We start from the raw sequence: 23,054 nt of genomic DNA on the forward strand, positions 1-23,054 counted from the left end.
GGATTTTGGTACAAGAACTAGTTGTTGCTGCCTCAGAAAATTCACTGTGTATTCTGGGCTTCTCTATGACACTGCTAATGGCTACCGTTGGATAGTGAATCTTGTTGTCAAAGTCTATGTTGGGACATTCAACACTTTTTGAAGAAAGGTTCTAGGTTCCAACATTTTTCTCTATACTCTTCAATCAAAGCTAATATTTGCCTCTGTTGTTATTGATTCTGGCTCTAAATGTTTAGCACTCCATAACTTGTATGGGTATGACTGGATGTGTGTATAATGTTGAGACATGGAAAGTATGTGGGAGCTGGTCAAACTATTGATAGGAAGGGTTGATGCTAATGTTTTTTGTGTGACAAATTAGTAGTGGGTTTACAATATTTGTTGCAAGTTTGAGCTTATAAAACATGCTTTGTGTATGCTGAGTGACAATCTTAGTAACTGAAGTTGAGTCATAAGTTGTCAAGAAAATTTGTCATAGGAATCACTATAGGTGACTGTCCGTGATGCGTTGACAAGTTGAGTAGTTTGTTTCACTGAGTTTTCACAACAACATTGTTGCCAAAGAGTAAGATAAAGGGGTGCTGGTAGAGTTTTGTCTATGAGATCAGAGTTATGTTGTTAATGTAAGAAGGCCTGTGTATTGAGTCAGCTACCGAGTCAGCCAATTAGTATTGTGTACTTCTTGTTGTACTTGACATCATTTGACTAAAATATGGATGAAACCTTCATTAACTCCCTTAATAAACTAGTAGCAACAAACAACAAACCCTTCTCAAAGGGGGTCTATGCCATTCTTTAGAAAGAACAGCCAAAGGATGTGCAGAAGGGGCAAGAAATAGGACATAGGATTTTTTCTCTTGGGACAAATTTGAAGCACATGAGGGTCACATGGAAAGTTCTCTTCAAAATTGATGAACTAGATGCGCTCATTTCCAAAGTGAGTCAGTTAGAGGGGAAGAAGTTGATGTGGGCTTTCAAACCAAGCATGCTAGCCTTAATACCTGCCAAGTTCTTGGAGGAACCTTGTGAAGGGGTCAAACTTCCGGTTGCATCATGTCTTAGTCACATTTTGAGGTTGACCGCACCCACACCTCCATTCAATGATAATGTTATGAGGAGAATTTTCAGGTTGATAACAGAGACTTTTCAGGACTTGGACAATAGTGCAGGCTCTACCTTTGGGAAGAAGCTAGAGATTTTAGAAGTTATGGCCATGACTAGGACTTATGAAATCATGTTTGATCTAGAGTGTGACGGTTTGATCTTGCAGATGTTCCAATGCTTCTTCAACATTAGGAAACATCATCCTGACAGAGTCATAGCACACATGCAGTCCATCTTGTCCTCATGTATGAGAGGCCGTGATGCCATCTGTCGGGAGTTGTAGTCTCGATTGTTGTCTGTTTGGAGGAAGGAGAAGTTGGTCTCACCTATTACTTATGGTCTAGTTGAGAGGTTGGTTGAGCAGAACATTGGGCTATTCCGGAGACAGTTGACCAGGGAGGAGAAACTCAGGTTTGGGGGCTCATGCAGCAAGAATGAGATGAAAAGGAAGGGACTTTGCTTCATCTGCAAAGGACCTTGGGGACCTGACCACTCATGCTTGAGTGACACTGAGGAGATGACAACAGTAGAGTAGGGAGATATTCTTCATGTCTGTCAAGATGAGGACTCTTCGTTGGATGAGTCCATGGGTTCATATGATGATACATTAGAGGAGCACGAGCAGTGATATGGAATTGATGACAGTAGCCCAGATATGCATCCATGTGTGGTGGAGGAGTACGAGGAGCAGTTGATTGTTCCCATGTGGGAAACAGATCAAGGAGCAGATGAGCGGCTGATGATTCAACATAAAGAGCACATAGAGGAGCATGAGTCATGGCGAGTCATTGATATCAGGCTAGATTCATATGATGAGCAGTCCGAAGGTCCTAGGAGAGACATTCAGGATATTGTGTCACCAGTGATGAGTCAGCATGAGCAACATATGATGGAGCGTGAGTCAGTTGAGGAGGATGAGGCGCACAGTATGCATGATGAGCCTTTTTGGGAGAGCCAGTTGGAGGTTTATACTGAACCCGTGATGATGGAGGATGAGCAAACACCCTTGGGGTTAGTCATTGATGAGGCGTAGATAGATGTAATGACAACTGGAAGGGTGACGATGTTTGCTGACACTTGTCCTCAGGAGATGCTGGAGTATGATAGGACAGTTTGGCAGGAGATTGGTGGATTGGAAGAGCGTGGAGTTTCCTATCAGGCGAGGGAGATGGCAGTGCATCCATCTTTGGGTCTAGCCATTGATGAGGTGTCAATAGGTATAGTGGCAGCTAGCCGAGCTGCAACATTTTCAGGCAGTAGCCCTCTCTAGGAGTACATAGGAAGGGCTTGCAACACAGTTTGGCTACTTGTACCCATTACAGGGAGAGAGGGAGGACTTTCTCGATGGATATCGCTAACCAACCAGATAGGGCAACATGAGTTGAGCATGGACCAACATCAACATAGTAGACTTGTTCCTTACATAGGAGTCCATGACTTCAATTGACGGGAGATCATGAGTTGGTATCCTATTGATGGAGTATCATTCTTAGTCAGGAGCAGTGTACTGCAGGAGCCCTTAGAGGTGGGTGATATTACATACTACAGTCGACAGCAGAATGTGGGTTGGCCACTCATTAGTATCTCAGTATAGCATCAATATGGTGAGACTGACCTTGGGGTATGATAGGGATTGGATTGGAGAGAGATGATGAGCTGGTACATAGTTGGTAGGGCAATATTCACGACTAGAGCTATAGCACAACAGGAGCCATGTAGCATTAACGCTCCTTCTTGTCGCATTGGGATCCAGTTGGATCTATTGGCAACAGGTTGAGTCAGAGATGAACATGGGATCCAAGTATTGGAGGATCCAGTCATATTCCGATGGCTTGGAGACGTGACATGGACCAGTGGTTCGTATGGGATCCGGGCATTGGGCCACCAGATTGGTCCACAAATTTGGATTGCTTGAGGGCAAGAAATCTTGGGGCGGGAGGACTGTCATGTCCCCATTTTTATTTTTCTTCATAGTATAGCCAGGGTGGATTTTCAGGACAAGGGATGGCCAGGTCAGTGGAGCAAGTTTATGTCATCAGGGGTCCCGATGGAGTTTTAACGAGTTTTTATAGGATTTGACAGCATTCGCTTGGCATATTCCATCATTAGCACAACTTGCCTTCTGTTCTGTTGCATTCTGACAACTTTCAAAAATCAGCATTATTATTGGGCATAACTTAATTAATTATGCTCAAGGTAGCATTCTGGGGAGATTAATCAGGAGACCTCAGTGTAATAGCTCGTTGGAACTAGGACAAAAAGATCTACATGATGGGACTTTTGGATAGGAGTTTCAGTGACCTGAGGAGACATGGTGGCCAATATACCTTTTTCCCGCATTAAAAAGAATATTTTAATTAGAATAAAAGAGGGAAAAGTGCTCCATGATTAAAATAATAATAAAATAAAAGATTCTAGAAGGGTCCATCAGATCTATAAAAGAGGAGGAGGAGACCATTCGAGGACATCTTGGATTGAGTATTGTTTCTTGTATTAGAGGTTGAGAACCCGGTTTTCTACTCCATTGATAGCCCCAAGATGAAAACCCTCGGGTGATTTAGAGAGATTGGGTAAGCACCCATTCCCCTTGGTGGATTCATTCAGAATCTACATTTGTAGTGATTGTTTTTTTGTTTCAGTGTGGAGATCGGAGGATCATTCCCAACTATTGTATTGGCATACATCTATATATAATAAAGCTGGATTTTGGTTGCTGCATTTCTCGTTGTTCCTCATGTTGTGATTTTTAAAGAGATTTTGTGCAATTTATAGATTTATGATTTGGGTTTTACATGGGAATCTTCTGGAAAATGCATGATAGTTTTATATGAAGTGTCTGTTCCAAAATTTTTGGTTTGGGGCATTACATCAATCCCATTGAAGCCATTATTGAAGTCCTCAAAAGAAAATAACAAAATAAATATCTCTTCTACCAGCTAACAAAAGTACCTAGAAATCCTCACAGTCTCCCTCTGTAAGTGATCTCAATTGCTATTGGGCAACTCACACTTCCTCTGTTAACTTTCACTGCTCACTGGAACTACACACTGTCACTCCCAGAAACTTGCACTGCCCCCAAGAAATCAATCTTACGAATTTCTCTACCTCAAGCAACTAGAGAAACCCACTCGCACTGCCGCCAAAAACTTGATCTGGCAACTGGAAAACGAAATTGTGTCTTTAGCAACATGCACTAGTACTTTTGGCAATTCACAATCGTTCATTCGAACTCCCTCTTGCAGAAAATAACTCTAGTAAAATTCCCCCAAGTAAATCTGGAATAAATTGAAGAAATCGATCTAGGTATTAAACCTTTGGCTTTCTCTTCCAAACCCATGCACTGATGTACTCTAGTAAACCTCTGCACTTTAGATCTACTCTAATACCATGTGAGTAATTAAAAAAAAAATCATTTATTGCAATCAACTGGTAATTATCCAGTGTGTTTAATTATGAGCAAAATTATTATACTGCAAATACTTAATAAAAACACAATTGCAATATTCACAAAAATTTAACAGCGAAAACTTTGATAGGAAGCCAATCACAAAATTGACACAAAAATTTATGGACAAAACATCCTTGGAAAAACCCTAAAGGAAAAAGTGGTTCTTTAGATCTAAGACTTCTATTAATCTTCAACAAATTTTGCAATATTGAATATTACAATATTGCTTGCCAAACCCCGGCAAAGCTCCGGAAAAATATTTCCTCACCTCCACAAGCCGATCTAACCATTGGAAGGCTTATGACCTCCCTCTACAACCTAAAACGGGCTTTCTTGCAAATAGAAATGTTATTCCTACAATCGCCTTTTCTGCAATTGCACTGATTTCCTACAATTCGCTCTAAAACTAGAAATCTCAATATGCTAAGTTGGTAACTCGTACAATCTCTCCTGGCAATCTCGTATGGCCTCTCTGTCAGCAGAATAACTCAGGGAGAATTGCTCCTCCCAATCTCAGAAACTATAGAATATTGATGAAAGAAAACTCCAGAAATATTTACTGCTTCTATAGATGTTGAAATCCTCATTAGTGTCAAACCCCACATTATCACTGCGCCCTCTTCACTGCAATGAATGATCTCCAAGATTGCCCATCAATTTCCTTTATAATCTCGTTGAAAAATCAACGACCAAGATCTAGATCTGAAATGATCTAATCGATGGCTAAGATCACTGACAAACTTTACTAGAAGTCTCTAGAGGAAAATCAACCATGTCTCAATTATTACAAATTAATTAATCTATTTCCCTAAGTTAGAACTAATGAAAATAATTAAAAATTGATTAATTAATTTAATTGATAAGGTTTGTCAAGAATCAAATGACTTAAACTACTAAACATTGACTTCCTTATTGTAAATGTTTATTCATTTGACAATCCTTTACTAACATTGTTGTGTCTAGCTTTATTGAATAATATTGATTCTTGTTTTGGGTGATTCATCACTTGATAAATCTACCCAACCCACTCATATTCTTACTTGATTTGATATAACTTTAGTCAGGTTCTCTAAGAAACCCTAACCAAAGGGTATGCTAATGTGAATGACTGAAACCTACACTGCTTCGGGTTATTGAGAAATATTATTTGAATATTTTTTGATGATATCATGTTTAGGATTTTGGTACGATAAGGAAAACCTAACTTGTTAGGGTTGAATGATAAGGTCTAAAATCCCGAACCTTTGAAGTTCTGGTATTGTTAGTTTTGCTATGTTTCTACATTGAACCCTAACTCATTAGGGTTTGGTGGAATGTGTGAGCAAGACCCTTACAATGTCTTAGAAATGATTTCCTTGGTATGGGTGTGTTCGTCTGATCAAACCCTAGCCTAATCAAGTGATCCGGATTTAAACAAGAACACAACAAATTACAGAGATAACCATAAACATAGAGATGCAGCGGAAATAATACTTCATTTCATTAATGTATAATACTGAAATATGCTTACAAACAGAAATGGAAATAAACCAGCTAGGGCGATGGTAACTTATCTCTGAGAAGAGATGTGGTGGCTACATGTCTCTGAACTGTGTTACAATGAGGCTTGGAGGCCTATTTATTGTTGAGAAACAATGGAAAACCATAAACATCCAAAAACCTAACCCTAGAAGATGAAAAGCCAAACTATGGGCCCTGTTTGGGTAAATTGGTACATCAACTTCCTGGGGTCGTAACTTTGGCATACGATCTCCGTTTGACGCGCACAATATCTCGTTAGAAAGATCTATCCGAGAACTACAACTTTGGGAAGAGCAACATCAGTCCATTGACCCATGTTGCTCCCAGTTTTCCCAAAAAACGTCGTTTAGGGCCTCAAAACAGCTCCAGAAGTTCAGGACCCGAAAAACTGCTAAAAATAGTAAATTGTGCTACAATTAAGGAAACTGAAAAGCTGAAAGAAACAATGGTGGGGGTCCAAGTGGACTTGGAAGGTGGCCACCAATATCCACCTGAATCATTCCTCCCCCCTTAGGAAGCAATGGTCCCCATTGCGTTGATTTCCTCCATGAGATGAAGAAACTTCTGCTGAACTTGGTCCCTAGTGAGCCACTTGCCCTGGTGAAGGAGTTGGCCTGCTTTGACAACTTGATATAGTAGGATATTCTACTGGTGAGTGTGCTTGATCTGTGTGTCCATGATCCGATCAGTTGCAGCTTGTTCCATGCAATCTGGATTTAACTTTGTGAATGTGAGTTGTTCTACAATGTTGGATGTGTCTAGTAACGGTGGAAAGTATGGCCGAAGGCGGTCCACATTGAACACTGGGTGCAAGCCAAGGAATGGGGGAATGCTGAGCTCAAATGCATTGTCTCCCATAGCCTTGGTAATGGTGTAAGGACCATATCAGAGTGGTCTAAGTTTCCGATAGGCTCCGGTAAGGCGTTCCTTTTGCAAATGCAACCAAACTTTGTCGCCCACCTGAAACTGGTGTGGCAGCCAATGTTGATCATGTCGCTGCTTGTACTTGGCATTTGATTTCTCCAGAATGTCATGGACCTGCTAGCGAATATGTTGGATGTGCTCAATGAAGCTGTTTGCCTTATCTGTTTCGGACTGGACATGAGCCGAATCTACGTGAGTAGCTGCAAATGGCATGGCCACATCAATGAGACATAGTGGCTGGAATCCCAAGCCCACCTGAAATGGGATGTGGCCAATTGAGTTGTGGAGAGCCCGGTTGTAGCTATGCTGAACATAGGGGAGGCTCTCGTCCCATGCGCGTGGATGCTTTGAGTTGTACATGCGCAGAATGTGTACGAACATCTTGTTGACAACCTCTGTCTGGCCATCAGTTTGAGGATGGAAGGTTGTGGACTTAGTGAGTTTGGTGTCCAGCATCGACCAGAGACTGGACCAAAATATACTGAGGAACCTGCTATCCCGATCTGAGATGATAGACTGTGGGATCCCAAAGTGTACCCCCACTCGTTCAAAGAAGAGTTTAGCAGTGGCTTCTGCTGTGATATTCTTCTTGCAGGCCGTCATAATGGCCATCTTCGAGAACCTGTCGACGGCCACAAAAACACAGTTGTTTCCATGCTTAGTGGAAGGAAGGCCTGACATGTAATCCATGGAGATGGATTCCCAAGGTCGACTAGGGGTAGGCAGTGGGGTATAGAGGCCTTGCTTCTTGATGGTTGGTTTGGCAATGGCGCAGGTAGTGCATGATCTGATGTACTTCTCGACATCCTGTCGAAAGTTCGGCCAATAGAAATACTTTTGTAGTACTGCCACCGTTTTCTCGACCCCGAAATGCCCAACAACGCGAATGTAGTGTGCTTCCCAAATCATCTTGGTACTCTTGCTTGAAGGAACACAAAGGTGATCCAGGTGGCATAACAGGGCATCTTGGATGTGAAAATCTCGAACATGTTGACCCTCCAAGAGTGTTTGGTATGCGTGGCCGAATTCTAGGTCGCTTTTGTAGAGAAGTGGCCAATCAGAAGTCTCGTGCCCATAAGAGTTGAGCACGGTGGTTAACGCCATGATTGGTGGTCAACTGAGGCAATCTGCAACATTATTGGTGTTTCCCTTCTTATACTTGATATTCAAATGGAATTGTTGCAGGTATGTGGACCACTTTTGGTGGCGATCATTCTGCAATTTCCCTTGGGTCTGTATGAACTACAGCGGTCAGTGGTCTGTGTGGATGACCGTTTCCTTCCCCAAAATGTAATGCTTCCATTGTCGGCAGGCCTGCACAATGGAATACATCTCTTTGTCATAAGTGGGATACTTCCAGACTGTGTCTCACTGTGATATGCCACTAGATGCCCGTGTTGAGTAAGGACTGCCCCAATAGCATAGTCAGAGGCGTCTGTCTCGACCTCAAATGGTTGTTGCAAGTCTGGTAATGTGAGCACTGGTGCTAAGCAGAGGCGATCTTTCAACTCTATGAATGCCTTCTATTGAGATTCAGATCAAAAGAATTTTTGCTTTCGCTCCTCCCTTGGTGACTTGACTCAAGGGTCAAGTGATATGAGAAAATCCCAACACGAACTTGCAGTAGAAGTTGGCAAGATCTAAAAAGCTGCGGAGCCCTGTCAAAGTGGTTGGAGATGGCCAATCCCAAATGACTTGGATCTTGGCTAGATCCACATGCACCCCCTGTTCATCAATAATGTATCCCAGATACTGAACCTGGGTCATGCCGAAAGTGCATTTCTCCAAATTGGCACATAACTTGTGTTGCCATAGTGTTTGGAGAACCTGTGGGATGTGGTGGAGGTGCTCTTTCCAACTCTTGCTGAAGATCAAGATGTCATCCAAGTATACCACTACAAATGAGTTGGTGAATGGCCGCAAGATGTCATCCATTAGCCTCATGAAGGTTGCAGGAGCATTCGTCAATTTGAAAGGCATAACCAACCATTCGAAAAGGCCCTCCTTGGCTTTGAAAGCAGTCTTCCACACATCGGAGGGTTCGATTGGTACCTGGTGATATCCTGACTTCAAATCGATCTTGCTGAAATATTTTGCCCCCTTCAGTTGGTTCAGGAGGTCATCAATCCGTGGGATCGGGTACCTATTACGGACAGTGATCTTGTTCAGTGCCCGATAGTCAATACAAAGTCTCCAAGTCCCATCCTTCTTCTGTACCAACATGATTGGGCTCCCACAGGGCGATGAACTCGGACGGATGTGACCTTTTTGCAGCAGCTCTTGAATCTGCCTCTTGATTTCATCGTTCTCCAGAACGGAGCGCCGATAGATTGGTCCATTGGGCAGTGGCGCACCTGGGGTTAGATCGATGGAGTGCTTGACTTGATAGTGCAGAGGAACCCCTGCGGGGGAGGTGAAGATGTCCTCGTACTCCTCCACGACCTTGTCAATCTGTAGTTGTCGTGTGGAGGGGCCCTTTCTGGAGGTCGTGGCCACCGCTTCTTCTTTCCTTGAGGGCATATCACCAGGAAAACAAATTTCCTGGTTTTAGAAATGAGATTATTGCATTGTTTTGCAGTAACCAAAGAGATGGCAGTAGGCTGTGCTACCTCTAGTATCCTGTACAACTTATTTCCCAAAGTAACAATAACAGCACGGGGCCTTGATTCATACACAGCATGTTGCTTCCACAAGTATGGTTGTCTTAATAATACATCACAAACTTCAAGGGGAGCAATGTCACACAATACCTCATCCGTGAAGGGCTTGATGTTGTATGGAAGGCGACACTGTTGGCTCACACGAAGATCCCATCCTTGGTGAAGCCACTCGATGGTGTATGGTTGTGGATGTGCTGTGGTTGGTAAGCCCAGCCACTTCACGACCTCTGTTGAAATGAGGTTCTTTTGGCTCCCGCTGTCGACAATGAACTGTAGCGGGGAGCCCTTTACCCACATCTGGGAGTGGAAGAGACGCTCCTCTGCCTCTGGATCTTTGTGGTGGAAACTGTAGCGTTGGGCTCTGCATCGATAATTTGCTTCCTTTTATCATTCCCCTTGTCGGGTTTTGACTCAGAGTTGGAACATGCATCTGATTCTGAAACCTTTAGCTCGGCCACCAGTGACTGCTTGGCCCGACACTCACTTATGTTGTGAGTGGAGCTCTTATGGAACTCACACCACTTTCCCGTGTCCTTTTTCAGCTTCGTGGTGTTGTTCTTTGCTTGTAGCTTTGGCAGGTTGTCTTGGGCCGCCTCGCCTTGGCTTTGTTCTTTGTTCTGCGGTTTGGGGGCACCTTTCCCTTGCTTCAGATTCGAAGATCCAAAGTCTCGCTTCTTCTGTTTAAAATTTTGCTCGACCTTGATAGCATATCGGTATGCTGTGCTGAGCGAGGAGATGTTCAAGAATTCTATTTCTTCCTGGATGTACTTGTGCAGGCAGCCGCGGTATTTGAGTATCAAATGCTGCTCCGAATCCTTGATACCCAACTTTGTGCGAAGGGTATGGAAAATATTGGTAAAATCCAACATGTCTTGGTCCCTTCCCTGCCGCAGTGTGGTCCACTTTATGTATTGATCCTCATAGCTTCCGACAGGGTAGTACTGCTCCTTGATGGCATCCCGGAATGAATTCCAAGTGGGTGTGGCTGAAAATAGTGAGCTTGTACTTTCATCATTCTGCTCGCAGTAGGTTTCCCACCAGTCCTTGATGTGGGGTGCTGCTTTGAGAAGAACGAAAATAGTCTTTTCTCGACTGGAAAAATCATGAACAGAAAAATAACCCTCTAGTAGATTTAACCATTTATCGATGACATCTGCATCTATCTGACCCTCAAATATGGGGATTTCAAAATTAACTTGTACCTTAAACGGTGTGGCATTTCCAGAGTAGCTGTTGGAAGCCAATGCGTCGCCCCTAGGTAGTTGTTGAAGGATCTGGGCAAAGTTGTCCATCGTCGTGTTCCTTTGTCGCTCAAGAGCTTCTTCGAGCAAGATTTTGATAGGATCTCCTGCTCCATCGTCTTTCTTTTCATCCGCCATGGGAGGCCGTCGGGATTTGCGAGGCTGGCTTGCAAAGGTTCGACCAGTTCAAGCCCTAACTCCTTATATCCCGACCTCGTTGGGGACATGCAAAGAAAAACAGAGAAAAAACAAACCGCTCTGATACCACTGATCCGGATTTAAATAGGAATGCAACAAATTATAGAGATAACCATAAACACAAAGATGCAGCGAAAATAATACTTCATTTCATTAATGTAAAATACCGAAATATTCTTACAAATGGAAATGAAAATAAACCAGCTAGAGTGATGGTAGCTTATCTCTGAGAAGAGATGTGGTGGCTACATGCCTCTGAACTGTGTTACAATGAGGCTCGAAGGCCTATTTATTGTTGAGAAACAATGGAAAACCCTAAACATCCAAAAACCTAACCCTAGAAGATGAAACGCCAAACTGTGGGCCTCGTTTGGGTAAATTGGTACATCAACTTCCCAGGATCGTAACTCGGGCATACGATCTCCGTTTGACGTGCACAATATCTCGTTAGAAAGATCTATCTGAGAACTACAACTTTGGGAAGAGCAACATCGCATCGGTCCATGGACCCATGTTGCTCCTAGTTTCCCCAAAAAACGTCGTTTAGGACCTCAAAACGGCTCCAGAAGTTCAGGACCCGAAAAACTGCTAAAAATAGTAAATTGTGCTACAATTAAGGAAACTAAAAAGCTGAAAGAAACAATGGTGGGGGTCCAAGTGGACTTGGTGGGTGGCCACCAATATCCACCTGGATCATCAAGTTTGTACGTCTAACTCTTATTTGATATTTTTTGAAGTTGGGCTTGACTAACACATGATATGAAATGTCTTTGCATGATGCAATCTAGGCACATATCGATATGTCCTTTTGGTTGAAACCCTAGCTTGGTCTAGGTCAGATATATTAATGTTGTCAGACATATGATATGCTTATGTATGTTATGTATGAATTCCTAGATATGTGTGTTGACCTGCTCATTGTTGGAAAATTTAACTATGGTTGGTCTTCATTAATGTACTCGAGTCATCATGTAATGTACTTGTCAAAAGAATAAAGAAAATATTTTTTTATTATTATTGTGACTTATTAAAGCATGGGTTTCATGCTTGGGTCACCATGTTTTAGGTCAAAGTCCCCATTGAGGACTTCTAGGATTTATTCTGAGTCAATAGAGTCATTGTACTTTTAAAGAGACCCTTCTTGGGCTTTTGAATCATGTAAAAAGGTTAAGTATTGAGTCAAATATGATTTATGTATCCTCCACACCATGTCGGCCTAGAAGAAGATCAAGTCGGCCTAAGGACCCTATTCGACCTCACATGGAGCCTATAAATACAAGCTCATCGAATTCATTTGGAGCATCATTCTCTCACACAAGTTCGATATCTCTTGTAGTTGGGAAAAAGTGCGAAGTTCTCTTGTAGCTGGGAAAAGTGCGAAGTCTGTTGCTAGGAAGCTGAAGTGAATGCGAGTTTGGGGAAGTCTAAGGAGAAAGAACAAATCAAAATTTTGGTGCCTCTCTCTCTATTTCGGGCCCTAGATTGGGAGATCAAAGTCTTCCAAGTTTCACTATTGTCGGAAGTTGCCTGTTGCTAGAATTTGTTGCCTAGTCGAAGTTGCTGGAAGGGTTCGAAGATCTGGTAGGCTGACTTGTTGTGGAGGGAAGGTCTCGTATTGGTCTAGGGTGAAGAGTATCAAAGAATACTATTGAAAGGAAGAATTACTTGATAGGGTTTTCCCCTCGAGGGGGTTCTGCCTTGGCATAGTGCCTACATCTGGTGTCTATTTTTTTGTGTTGCTACTTTGATAATTGCTTGATGAACTAAAAGAAAGAAGATATAAAGAATCGTAATAACAAGAAACATCTCAAGTAATTATCAAGAATAAGAAAATCTTTCTGCCTTTCTTATTTTCTAACATGGTATCAAAGCTTTGGTGAAGAAGGAAGTAAAAGGCAGTCTCAAGGAACCATTCAAAGGGACTGTCTCAAGGAAGGAGTCTACTATACTCAAGGAAGATGTCTAACACAATCAAGGGAGAGAACAAACTTGAAGGGACCTCTAACTACAAATCTTGGAAGAAGAGGATTGACCTAATCCTTGAAAAAAACAAGGTACTGGACTTGGTTAAAGGAAAAGTAAAGAAGCCTGCAGAAGACTCCAGTGATGTTGACAAAGTGAAATACAAGGAATAAGAATTGGTGGCCATGAAGCTGATGGTAGAAGGAATAAAGGACAACCTTGTCCCATTCATAGCCAACATCGATAATGCTCAGGAAATGTATGAAGCCTTGTCAAAATTATTTACTATTAAGAGCATTGGTCAAGTAGCAAGTTTGAAGAATGAAATAAGGACCATAAAGATGACTAAAGAAGACATTGTGGCATCCTTCTTTGTGAAGATAGCTAGAATCAGGGATGATCTCTTGGCCATTGATGAAATTGTTCCAGACAAAGAACTCGTGATCACTGCTCTATTAGGATTGCCATCCTCTTCAAGTGCATTTGCTGCAAGACTTAACAATTGGAAGGAAGCTCCCACTTTTGAAGAACTATGGATTGCCTGCAGTTAGGAAGAATTAAGGATCTCATTAGTTGCCAATCCTGAGCGAGTATCAAATGCCTACATTGCTCAACATAAAGGAAATAAATCGAAAGGGCCAAGGAAGAAAGTTGACATGTCCAAGATAGAATGCTATCAATGTCATAAGAAGGGTCACTACAAGAGTGGCTGTCCCAACAATCCAAAGAATAAGAAGAGAGATAGAGATCATGCTAACTTCGTTGAGGAAGAAGACTCAATGAAAGCCAAGCCCGAAGAATATGACATTAGGGACTTGCAGTACTAAGTCCTTTGGTTGTAGCTTTAGATATCTTGTTTTAGATGTTATAGAATTTATAGGTTTTTAACATATTTTTGGAAAAGATATTTTTATTGTTTTTATAAGTTCGTAGGTATCCCTCAAGTTTTGGAGGGAACCCCCCAACAACTCTCTAAGATAAGTATTTCATTTCCTTTCAGTTTTGGTTTCATGTACTCATTTAGTTTTGATTATATTAAATACTAATCACCATTCTCCCTCTATTGTCTTGATTAGAACATCTGCAAGAAGTATGAAGGAGGACCTCCCAAGATAAGGTTTGTCAAGAATCAAATGACTTAAACTAGTAAACATTGAGTTCCTTATTGTAAATGTTTATTCATTTGACAATCCTTTACTAACATTGTTGTGTCTAGCTTTATTGAATAATATTGATTCTTGTTTTGGGTGATTCATCACTTGATAAATCTACCCACCCCACTCATATTCTTACTTGATTTGATAGAACTTTAGTCAGGTTCTCTAAGAAACCCTAACCTAAGGGTATGCTAATGTGAATCACTGACACCCTACACTGCTTCGGGTTATTGAGAAATATTATTTGAATTTTTTTTTGATGATGTCGTGTTTGGGGTTTTGATATGATAAGGAAAACCTAACTTGTTAGGGTTGAATGGTAAGGTCTAAAATCCCGAACCTTTGAAGTTCTGGTATTGTTAGTTTTGCTATGTTTCTACATTGAAACCCTAACTCAATAGGGTTTGTTGGAATGTGTGAGCAAGACCCTTACAATGTCTTAGAAATGATTTCCTTGGTATGGGTGTGTTTGTCTGATCAAACCCTAGCCTAATCAAGTTTGTACGTCTAACTCTTATTTGATCATTTTAGAAGTTGGGCTTGGCTAACACATGATATGAAATGTCTTTGCATGATGCAATCTAGGCGCATATCGATATGTCCTTTTGGTTGAAACCCTAGCTTGGTCTAGGTCAGATATATTAATGTTGTCGGACATATGATATGCTTATGTATGTTATGTATGAATCCCTAGATATGTGTGTTGACCTAGTTATTGATGGTCATAAGTCCTTGTCTGACATTCTAGGATGATGATATTTGGAAATCTAGGGTTTTGCAGCTAAACCCTAGTAGTAGTTAAATTGTCTAGCATGTGTGATATAACAATCTTAGATCTATTTATTTAATGATTATTGAGATTGTGAAAATGGAATTCTAGGGTTTGGCAGTTGAACCTTAGTAGAAGTAAAATCTTTGATGTATGATGACAATATGATAATTTGAGATTTGTGTAAGATCGTTGAAAACATGAGTTTTGGTTGGATTTGATGGTTGATTGAAAATTTATGATTTGCAACTAACCCTAGTGGAAGTTGATCATGATGTGATTGACTTTGATTGATTCTCTTGTATGAAATCTAGGATTTGTATGAAACCCTAGTGAAAAAGTCTAACATATGAATTTTGAAAGGTTGTTGGATGCTTTATATTTGTCTGAATTGTTTCTAGGGTTTGGTATATGTTGCAGTAAGGTATGTCATACCTTTGGAAGAAACATTGAAACCATAGATGAAATGAAAGTTGTTATGAAGTAGTCTAGGGTTTACGACAAAGTCCCTAGCAAGATATTGAAGACTATATGCCTCTTGTTTGAAATTAAGTCTAGGTATTTGATGTGTATAAAACGCTTCCATAATTTTGATATGGTAGGTACGCAATCTTCAATATGGTGAAGATGCTCGTTGATGTGATAAGCATGATGAGGATAATGATAACTCTAATGAAACGGTTGGAAGCCACGAAAGATTCTTTGATGATGAAAAGAAGAAGTTAATCTCCCTGAGGAAGCCTGAATAGAAGAGATATCACTAAGATTAAGAGGGAGTCTAGATGAAGAGATGCTTCCTGATTAAGAGGGAGGCCATAGCCTGGTTTTGATTAATGAATTTTAGAGGATATGTTGCTGTATGAGAAGTAGAAAAGGAAAATATATAATTGAGGAATCTTTTGTCAAAGATTCGGTTGATAGTTCCATTGAGTTGAGTAGCAACATCTAGAACGACCCTTAAGGTTTGTGTTTGATTATGTACATATTGATTGGGGTTGTGTTTGTACAGGCAAATCTCTCGAAGGTTTTTGATAGCATGTTGGTTACCAATCAGTTTGATCGGGAGAGATTTGTGGTCCTTGATCTGTTGGATCAAGGGGTGTTGAAGCTTTGCGAGTGAAGCATTGCCTGAGAAGACAGCTGGCCGACCCTTTGTGTTGATGTCTGGGTCCCCAAGTTGAGAAGGTGGTGTTGGTTATTGAACTCTATTTTGATACACACCTCAATTTCTGTGTTGATGGTTAGGAAGTAAGCCTGATGGTACCTAGAAGGGTTGAAAGCTTGAGTCCATCTTATTCCCACATGGATAGATTTCCCTGGTTAGGGATCTAGTCTGTGGCATTGCGGTGCTTAAATTGTTGAAAAACCACTTGGATAGATTGTCCTGGTTAGGAATCTAGTCCATGGCATTGTGGTGCCTAAAAGTTCTTCATGGTTCATATAGTTTGGGATCTTCCATTGTATTTGTACATTATGAATACCTCCATAGTTAAGAGGGAGTGTTGGGAAATGTAACTATGTTCGGTCTTCATTAATGTACTCGAGTTATCATGTAATGTACTTGTTAAAAGAATAAAGAAAATAATTTTTATTATTATTATTGTGACTTATTAAAGCATGGGTTTCATGCTTGGGTCACCATGTTTTATGTCAAAGTCCCCATTGAGGACTTCTAAGATTTATTGTGAGTTAATTGAGTCATTGTACTTTTAGACCCTTCTTGGGCTTTTGAATCATGTAAAAAGGTTAAGTATTGAGTCAAATATGATTTATGTATCCTCCACACCATGTCAGCCTATAAGAAGATCAAGTTGGCCTAAGGATCCTATTCGACCTCACATGGAGCCTATAAGTACAAGTTCATTGAATTCATTTGGAGCATTAATCTCTCACACAAGTTCGATATCTCTTGTAGCTAGGAAAAAGTGCGAAGATCTCTTGTAGCTAGGAAAAGTGTGAAGTTTGTTGCCAGGAAGCTGAAGTGAATGCAAGTTTGGGGAAGTCTAAGGAGAAAAAAAAAATGAAATTTTGGTGCCTCTCTCTCTCTGTTTCGGGCCCTAGATTGGGAGATCTAAGTCTTGCAACTTTCATTGTTGCTGGAAGTTTCTACCTAGTCAAAGTTGCTGGAAGGGGTCGAAGATCTGGGAGCCTGACTTGGTGTGGAGGGAAGGTCTGGTCTTGGTCTAGGGTGAAGAGTCTCAAAGAATATTATTGAAAGGAAGAATTTCTTGACTGGGTTTTCTCCTCGAGGGGGGTTTTTCCATGGTATAGTGCCTACATCTAGTGTTTATTGTTTTATGTGCTGCTACTTTGATAATTGCTTGATGAACTAAAAGAAAGAAGATATAAAGAATCGTAAAAAAAAGAAACATCACAAGTAATTATCAAGAATAAGAAAATCTTTCTTCCTTTCTGATTTTCTAACACTACTGAATGTCGTGCGTCCTCGTAGCCTAGTAATGATCCATGAGGTGGACTCCTCATGGACCCTACCCAATCTCTGTAGCTCTCTTGGGCTACAACTCCAAGTCGCCCCACCTCATTCCTGGAGGTATGGTTGCCATCATCGAAAAGTCTTCCTCCAACCTAGAGGAAAGCTTTTCGATCTCAGTCGATGTTGCCTGTTGATCCTGCTTCTTTGACTTGTCCCTCTTCCTGAGAGGACACTGCGTGTTGTAGTGACCGAGCTCACCACACTTGAAGCACTTGACCTTCGACAGGTCCTTCTTCTTCCTTCTCTGCTCCCCCTACCCTTGACTAGGACCCTTTGATGCGAGGGCCACATTCTCCTCCTCCTTCACCACCTTCAATCCGCTGCTACTATCGCCACTGATGGAGCTCTTGAGCAGAGCTCGCCTCAACTCCTCTTGCTGCAAATTAGCCCACATCCTGCCTCACTATGGCAAAGTATCTCTACCCAATATACTTTGGACAAATACTTGCCAATCCTCCGAGACAATATTTAGAGCCAATCGCACTAGCTTTGATGGTTGAGGTGCTGCTCAACTACAAGATCGTCTCGGATCTCTTGAATCTTGGTGAGGAAAGGATCTATGCCTTCCCCTTTCTGCATCTCGATGCATCTCTGTTTCTCTTATAGGAACATCTTCTGCTACTTGGAAGTACCCTAGAATAGTGTGGAGAGAACATCCCACATCTCTTTGGATGTTCCCTTGGCCGCTATATGTGAGACTAAATGGTCTTGGACTCCATCAAGTATCAACCACTTTGCCTTCACCATTTCCTTCATGTATTCTTTCAGTCGATCTGCATCCTGAGGAACTGCCACCACAATATCTATGTAGGATTTCAAGCCATATTCATTTAGATTGAACGACATCCTAGCCTTCCAAATCATGTAGTTGGAAGCTCCATCCAACCCATCTTGATCTCTAAGCCCCGTTGTGGCCATCTCTAATCAAGTCGAAAACTCCCTATTTCCCTTTGCTTGGTTGTTGCTCTGCTACTCGCACTCACTTCTAGAATGCACCAATCTGCTAACTGCTACTGCCAATCTGTATGGAAAAATGGAACTTTTGAGACTCAAAGTTCCTTGAGAGAATTTTTCCCTCTATTGTGTGTGCTTTTCTCTTCCACCCTACGCGGATTCTACTTTTACAAATTGCTGCAAAACCCTCTGCATCCAACCAGAAATCTGCTCAGCGAAAAATCTGAGCTACTACTACTCCCTTTGACTACTGGAATCGCTAATCTGGGTAGCTCGAATTTTTTGCAACTCTTGCAACTGAAATCGAACTTCCCAAGCTATTCGATTTGCCTGTCCCGAGCTTTGTGCAGTCTCTCTGGGAATTTCGATCTATTGCTCCCACTGAACAGCGAAATTCCTTTCTCCACTTCTAAGCTTCCCGGCTAATTACTCATGCTTTGATACCATGTGAAAAATTCATCTATCACAGCAACTGGAAATTATTTTCCTAATTGTTAATTTATTTAACAATTTATTTGTTGTCTTCTACGGCAAATATCAAATAATTCACACTGTGATTTTCACAAATAAACTACAGAAGAAAATAGTGTTGGAAACTTAGAAAATCTAGCACACACACACACACAAAAAAAATGACCAAATTATTTTTTGGACAAATGTCCCCGGAAAAACCCAACTTGGGAAAACCGTTGTAGCAGTTGAGGGTTTTATTATTATGAGGCAGTGAAATCTCAGTACAATCTATGGATGCCCAACTGGCAATCCAATTAGCAAGTATCTGATAGAAATAATTAGAAAGAAAATTCTCTCACCCCACAAGCAATTCTGACACTGACTTCTTCAGAAAAACTAGTCGTCCAAACCCCAGTGTAGGCCCTGTGTGCAATCTGTGTACTGCCTCTCACACGTGTGGCTCGAATCTGCCTCTAAGCAAGTCATCTAGTCTGTCTCTGTTGCTGGAAGTGACTCTCCGGCCCTCTGGCAGAATTTCTCGGCCTCAAGAAGTTGAATCGACTTCCTCCCTAGCGAAATCGAACTGCTCTACTTCAGCGACTGCGCAGTCCTTGCGCTGCTTCTGCGTGGATCACTTTTTTCAATTGTTGCTGCCTCTCTAGATCTAGAAAACTTCCTCCAGATCACTGTCCCTGGCACCTGCCACTCACTGTCTTTGCTTTCATCTCTGGCTCTCTCGAGGGGATGCAAGGGGAGTGTCAGGAGACGCATACACGTCCCCCCATTTTTTTGTCTAATAATTTTTATTAAAAATTAAAAGGTTAAAAAAAAAATACAAATTTAAATATATAAAAAAAAATTATAAACAAGAAAACAAAAAATAAAAAAATGAATATTAAAACATAAAACTTGTTAAAGCATAATTTTTTTTTAAATAAATAAATAAATTAAATTATATTAAAATTAAAACTTAAAAAAATAAAATAAAAACAATAACAAAAATAAAAAACTTAAAGTATAAAACTTAAGACTTAGTATTTATTAATATTATTTAGTATTTTTTGAGAAATTTACTAGTATTTCATTGCTCAGTGCTTTCTATGTTTACTTTTAGTTTAGTATTCTATGACTATTTTAGACTTCAACATAATGTCAATGTCATTTTCATATGATGAATTTACTTTTTATCGTTTTTGAAAATTTGATGTGCATTGCATAATTTCAATTGTCAAAAAATGAATTTATTAATTTAATTTAGATGTACCTTGCATCACGCCAAATGATGAATTTAGAAGAAACATTGCATAATGTCAAATGATGGAATCAATTTAGTAATTTACTTTTTAGATTTACAATGCAGAAATGTCAAATGATAATAGTCTAACATGTAATGATGATCATATTTAGTCTTTAGATGTACATTTCATAATTATTAAGATTTTCTATTTAGTTATTGACATATTTTTTTTTTTTTTTTGTAATATTAATTTTTTAATAATTTATAATTTTATAATTTCTATGACTATGATGTCACCCTTGTTTCCCCGAAAATTCCCTAAAATACGGGGTTTCTTATATACGTCCCCTTTGTGCGTATCCCCGCTCCCGTGTTTCCCCGTCCCGGAAACTCGGTGGAACATTGAATTTGACATGACATCTCCTGCAATTCGCACTATTATTCTTGCAATCTTTTACAAATTCCTGCAATCTGACTTTTCTGCTATTAAACTAATTTCCTACCACTCACTTTGCAACTGGAAATCTCAATCTACTAAACTGGCAACTCATATGGCCTATCCTAGCAATCTTGTACAACCTCTCTGTATGCAAAATAACTCTGGGAGAATTCCTCCTCTGTATCTCGGAAACTAGAAAAAAATTGATCAAGGGTAACTCCAAAAATATTTACTGCTTCAACTGTTGCTAAAACCCTCACTGGTGTCAAACCCCACGCTATCATTGTGCCCTCTTCACTGCAATGAATTGATCTCCAAGATTGCCCATCAATTTCCTTTATAATTTGTCATTGAGAAATCAATGGCCAAGATCTAGATCTGAAATGATCTAATTGATGGCTAAGATCACTTAGAAACTTTACTAAAAGTCTCTAGACGAAAATCAATCATGTCTCGATTATTACTAATTAATTAATCTATTTCCCGAAGTTAAAACTTGGGAAAATAATTAAAACTGATTAATTGATTTAATTAAGACATTTTCACTTTATAAAATAAACTGGGCTTGGAGATATTTTCCGCTCTTGTGTTTCCAACCTCATTGACACCTCCTGAGGCTAGAACACCAGTATGAGCTACATTAACCAACAACATGTGGTCTATTTCGGCATTATTTGTTATGTTTTGAGCTATTATGAGGTTGGCTTGTAACCTCTCAATTGTTGAACACTTCAGTAAACTTGTATTAGGGATTTTACTTGTAAAATTGTGGAAATGAGGGTTATTAAACCTCATATTAATAGAGGCTCCCCTCATTCCATATTAATAGATTGTGAATTAGTTATTTTTCGCTACTTGGGCAAGATGTGGCTTTTTTATGGAGTGAGTTTCTTTTGAAAATGGTATTTACCATGGAGATGTTTTAAGAATTGAAAAAATGCTACTTTGAAGAATTTTGTAAGTTTCATCTTTTATCTTCTATATTTTGCATATTGTATGTGTGAAGTAGGGTTTCTATTTTATGCCATGACTAAATGCTAAATCTATGGTGAAATCTTGCTCCATTATGACATGCAAAATTGTTCTCTCTGAAGCCTATAAGGAATTTGTGATTGTGCATTCCTTATATTTATTTCTCCCCTCACAAGAAAAATATTTAGAGTTTCAGAAGTGCATTGCCTAGTCACATCCTCTTACTCCATCAAAATCGTTCTCATTAAATTTAGCGCTAGAAGACTCCATTAAGCCCATTTAGGATAAGGCACTAATCATTATTGTGTTCATCATCCACAAAATTGATTAACTTCCTTCTTCTTTACTTTGTTCCTAGATGTTTGGGGTTAACTACTAGGGCTTTAGGGTAGAAACTTGCCTAAAAGTGAATTTGTGTTGGATATTTGTGGTCCATAAATTAAGAATTTCATCAATAAATGATACAAAGGCAAAACTTAGCATTGTTGGATGGTTAAACCTACTCCTTTTGAGCTGATGTCATCCTTTTTTGCTGTTTATGCACACTTTTCAGCCATAAAATTCCATCAGTAAACCCTAATCCTAGCATCTAAAGGCCTTGCTCGCCTTTGTTAGTTATCCTTGAAAGGCCTTTTTCTTGGCTGCCATATGACATCATGTACCTTATCATTGTAAATCAGAAAACCCATAACTTATGACAGCCACCCTTTTGGTCTTGGAGTAGAGTACTTGAATATTGGGCATAGAATAATTTCTTTCTAGGCTTCGGTACTTATTCCATTTATTAGACCTAATATGTATCACCTTGAGCTATGGTAATTGAATATCCTTTAGGTGATTTAGGGAAGCCTCCCTTGTGGTCAAATACCACTAAAGAACAGGAGAAAGGTTGTTGGGGCGATAGTGGCAACCCTTTCTCTTGTTGCCCCAAGGTCCAATTCTGCCTATTGGGGCTTTGCAATAGGCTTGCTAGATTTTTCAGCAACAGGTCCTTAGTCACATTATATGGAACCAGCCGATTATGTATAGAAACTGGCCAGTTCAGTACCAAACCATCCTTTTCCAGTTATGTGCCACCAGTCAAACCGATTGGGGCCTAAAAACAGTAGGACTGACCAATTCAATTGGTTTTGGTCCAGTTCGGATAACACTGATTAAAATAGAGTAGCAGTCAAAGCTATATATTCATGGCAGGAGAATCCAAATCACAATATATGTCCTACAGTTGAAGAAATTTCTCATGAGGCTGTAAGCTAACGAAAACACACTTTGTACTTTGATCATTTCTTGAAAAAAGTCCATGGATAATTTCTTTGTCCTACAAATGAATCTCTTAATCTCTTTATTGATGATATCAGCACTGAATTCTGCTTATGTATACACATACATCCTAAATTGAAGGTCATCATAACAACCAGGAATTCATCCCCAAGACTGTTCTTTTTTGGCACAATCCTGTGACAAGCTAGGAGAGCCAACCGTTGGTATAAAATCCTAAACTGAATTTTCATAACCAACATA

The 23,054-nt window shown here is 40.1% G+C and overlaps 1 protein-coding gene across 1 annotated transcript in view; it reads right to left on the reverse strand.

The window, feature by feature from the left end:
- Positions 1-23,054, reverse strand: part of LOC149141847 (uncharacterized) — a 292,486-nt gene that overhangs the window by 15,711 nt on the left and 253,721 nt on the right. The window lies entirely within an intron of this gene.

This window comes from Pinus tabuliformis, chromosome X, assembly GCF_031772625.1.
Source record: "Pinus tabuliformis cultivar Carrire ecotype Pingquan chromosome X, CPIR1, whole genome shotgun sequence".
Classification (NCBI taxonomy): Eukaryota; Viridiplantae; Streptophyta; class Pinopsida; order Pinales; family Pinaceae; genus Pinus; species Pinus tabuliformis.